The 4343-nt window shown below is 39.7% G+C and overlaps 1 pseudogene; it reads left to right on the top strand.

Moving 5' to 3' along the window:
• Positions 1 to 1221: 1221 nt before the first annotated feature.
• Positions 1222 to 2018, top strand: LOC101435521 (S-formylglutathione hydrolase pseudogene; annotated as a pseudogene).
• Positions 2019 to 4343: the final 2325 nt, after the last annotated feature.

The following is a 4343-nucleotide window of genomic DNA, read 5'->3' as shown; positions in this document are numbered from 1 at the left end:
TCAGAAAGAGTGTCAAACAAGTCAGGATGAGATTTCAAATACAACAAGGAAGGGTTTCAAATATATCAAGAAGTTTCTCAGTATGCTTTGGAAGAGTCCTAAAAAAAAAACAGGAAGTGTCTCAAATACACCAGAAAACGTTTTAACCATGCAAGAATTGTTCAAATGCATCAGTTAGGGGCTCAAACAACTCATGAAGTGTTTCAAGCATGGAAAAAAGTGGCTCAAACAGTCAGGGAGTGTGTCAAATACATTAAGAAAAGACTCAGACACATCAGGATGGGCCTCAAAATATCAGGAGAAATTGAAAACATCAGGAAGAGTTCAACATAAGTCTCAAATAGGAAAGTTCTCAAACCTGTTGAGACGTGTCTATCAACACATCAGATAGAGTCTCAAGCATGTTAGAAATGATCTCAACCAGGAAAGGTTGCAAATAAGTCAAGAAGGGTCTCAAACGTATCAGGAAGGATCTCACATTCATTCGGCAGAGTTATAATAAGTCATAACTTATCTCAAATGGACAGGAGAATCTAATATATTTCATGAGGAGACTAAAAAATCTCAGGAATGGTGTTACACAGTCAGAAATGGTGTCACGCAAGTCAGGAAGGATCTCAAAGTCCTTGGGTGGAGTCTCAAACAGTCAGGAAGTGTCTCAGATATGTGAGGGAACATCTCAAACAAATCAGGAAGGCTCTCAAAGTATAAGGAAGAGTTATAAATAAATCATGGTGGGTCTCAAACAGAGAGGAAGTGTCTCAAATATACCTGAGAGAGTCTCAAACATGTAAGAAAGGGTCTCAAAAAAGTTGGGAAGAAGGGTCTCAAGTAAGTCACAAAAGGTTTCATATACGTCAGGAATAGTATCAAACAAGGCATAAAGGGTCTGAAGCATGTCAGGAATAGCCTTAAATAGGTCAGGAAATTTCTCAAATTACATCATGAGGATTCTCACATAAGTCAGTAAGGGTTTCAAACCTTTCACGAAGGGTCTCTCTCTAAAATACATCAGAAAAGGCCTCTGGCATGTCAGAAAATGTGGCAAACAGAGAAGGGTCTCAAATACATCAAGAATCCACTCACATTTCTTCCATCCCACCGCCCCCCTGAGGATTCTCTACCCTTTGTGCAGATGAAAAAGCAAGCAGCAATTGGACAGTTTTTCAGGACCTAGTTCTCTAGAAATTAATGAGATTGATCTTGATTAAAAGGAGAAAAATGATTTCTAGTAACAAGTGCTTTGGAGAGTTGCAGAAAGTGTTTGAATATGACAGTGTTGAGCCGAACTGCAAAATGAAATTTGCTGTGTACTTACCACCAAAGGCAGAAACTGGAAAATGCCCCACACTATACTGTCTGCCTGAAATAACTTGCACAGAACAAAATTTTATATCCAAATTTGGTTATCATCAAGCTGCCTCAGAACATGGTCTTATGGCTGTTGCTCCAGCCCTTGTGGTTGCAATATTAAAGCAGAAGATGAGAGCTGGAACTTTGGCACTGGTGTTGTGTTTTATGTTGATGCAACTGAAGATCCTTGTAAAACTAACTAGAGAATGTACTCTTAGGTAACAGAGGAGCTTCCCCAACTCATAAATGCAATTTCCCAGTGGCACCCCAAAGGATGTCTGGTTTTGGCCCTTCCATGGGACACCATGGGGCTCTGATTTGTGCCTTGGCATTCGCTCTAATTTGCAACTGGATACTCTGTCCTTGGGGCAAAAAAACCTTTAGTGGATATTTGGGATCGGATGAATATAAATGGAAGGCGTGTGATGCTACCCATCTTGTGAAGGCTTATCCAGGGTCTCAGCTGGACACACTAATTGATCAAGGAAAAAAATGACCAATTCCTTTCAGATGGACGTTACTTTCTGAACGTCATAGCTGCCTGTACAGAAAAGGAAATTCCTGTTGTTTTTAGTTCGCAAGAGAGTTAGGATCACAGCTTCTACTTCATTGCAACCTTTGTTACTGATCACATCAGACATCATTCAAAATACCTGGATGCATGAAAAACTTCAGAAAGTAGAATCTCTTCAGAATTATAAAAGTTGTAATAAACAGAATCGCAACAAAAAAATTCTTAATTCTATTCTATAGTTGAATCATTTTCTGAAGAAACATATAAAACCTATTTCTGATTTTTAAAATTATTTTAAGGAGTGGATGTGGCTCAAGCAGTTGAGCACCCACCTCTCACATGGGAGGTCCCGGGTTTGGTTCCTGGTGACTCCTAAAACAAAAACAAGTGAAAAAATGAAAAAACCAACTCAAGGGAGCCAATGTGGCTCAGTGATTGAGCATTGACCTCCCACCTACAAGGTCCAGTGTTCAATTCCTGGTCCCCATACCTCAAAATAAATAAATAAATAAATAAATATTTTACCAGGATTCACATGGGAAATCTTTAACACTTCACAACTTTGTTGAGGTCATTTGGAAATCTTTGTTATGTTGACTTCAGGTCAAGCAATCTAAAAATAATCCCATTAAAATAAAAAACTGGTAATGCTGGGACTGAGGATTTAATGGGGTTCCACCCAAGCTCTTCACCTTTGTAGATGTCAAGCCTCTGAAGGCAGGAACTATCTTTGTCATGTTCATTGTTATAGCTCTAATGTTTAGCCAAGTGCTTGGCTTCTTGTAGTTATTTAATAACTATTTATTAGTTGTTGAATAAAGAAGTAGACTCAGAAAAGTTAAGTGAATTCCCCATCATTACATAGCCATTTTGTGAGCCAGCTAAGATTAGAAGCCAGATTTCCTAAATGAATGCCATGATTTTTTTTTTAACTATTGAGGGGTTTAACATTGGTTAGTGGGTGTGTTAAGCCTCTCAAGAATTAAGGAATGAGATTCAATTCTGAACCCTGTAAATTTCGTGTTACTCAAATATTTTCGCTTAGTCACACGTAGAAATTTAGCTTGGTGAGCTCACCAGAAAAAAGTAATCAGTGTTTTTGTACATACCAAATTGTGTTCCTTTAAGAACTTAGTGGACAAACTTTTAGAACATGATAGGTGAGGCCTGGCTGTTTTAAAAAAAATTTTTTTTCTGTTAAAGAGCACAAAGGTACATTTTAAATATTCAGTGAGAATGTGTATTAATACAAATATAGATAGTACTAAAAATAAAATAATTTAATATTAAAAATTAGTACTATAGAGTATGAGTCATCAACATTGAGCCCTAGGGAAGCAGACTTTGGCCCAGTGGTTAGGGCGTCCGTCTACCACATGGGAGGTCCGCGGTTCAAGCCCCGGGCCTCCTTGACCTGTGTGGAGCTGGCCCATGTGCAGTGCTGATGCGCTCAAGGAGTGCCCTGCCACGCAGGGGTGTCCCCTGCATAGGGGAGCCCCACGCGCAAGGAGTGCACCCCGTAAGGAGAGCCGCCCAGTCCGAAAGAAAGTGCAGCCTGCCCAGGAATGGCACCGCACACATGGAGAGCTGACACAGCAAGATGATGCAACAAAAAGAAACACAGATTCCCATGCCGCTGACAACAACAGAAGCTGACAAAGAAGAAGAACATGCAGCAAATGGACACAGAGAACAGACAACTGGGGTGGGAGGGGGGGGAAGGAGAGAGAAATTTTTAAAAAAAACTTAAAAAAAAAATTGAGCCCTATTGTGAGCTGCAGAGACAATCTTCCATACAAAATGATTCAGTCTAAACAGTCTTGTGTCCTCTAATAGGGAAGACCTTTTAATTTATGAAGTTTTTTTTGCATGCTATAATTACTTGGTAAAGAAAACAATTGTGTTATCCTAAGATCATTGTATCTGGCAAGGTTTGGCCAGAGAAGCAGAACAAATAGGAGATATACATGAAAAGATTTTTGTACAACAAATTAGGTTATGCAATTGTAGGGGCTTGCTAAGTAAGTCCAAAGTCCACAGGGCAGGCGGTTGGAAAGGGAAGATTGTGGGCAGGCTGGATGCCTGGGCACAGGCTGAAGCTGTTGTCCATGCATGATGAGAAGGGAAAAGCCCGAGCAGGATAGAACTCTATGGACATGGGCCAAAGCTGTTGTACCAGGATAATCTCTCTTATTTAGTCATTTGATTATGGACTTGTATTATGTCTGCAAAATCCCTTTCTAGCAACACCTATATGAGGTATGGGTTTAGTTTGCTCTTCTTTTTCTAGATCCTCCAGTTCTGAGACTGGATCTCTTATTTGGAAACTTCCTTTTTTGATGTAAGCATTTAGATCTGTAGTTTCCCTCTCAGCTCAGTCTTTGCTGAATCACCTGGATTTTGGTATGTTGTGTTTCATTTTCATTTGTCTCAGGATGTTTCCTGGTGTCCCTTGTGATTTTATCTTTGACCCATT

The sequence above is a fragment of the Dasypus novemcinctus genome, chromosome X, assembly GCF_030445035.2.
Source record: "Dasypus novemcinctus isolate mDasNov1 chromosome X, mDasNov1.1.hap2, whole genome shotgun sequence".
In the NCBI taxonomy this organism is placed as follows: Eukaryota; Metazoa; Chordata; class Mammalia; order Cingulata; family Dasypodidae; genus Dasypus; species Dasypus novemcinctus.
The sequence above is the reverse complement of the archived record's forward strand: the minus strand, read 5'-3'. Positions and strand labels throughout refer to the sequence as shown.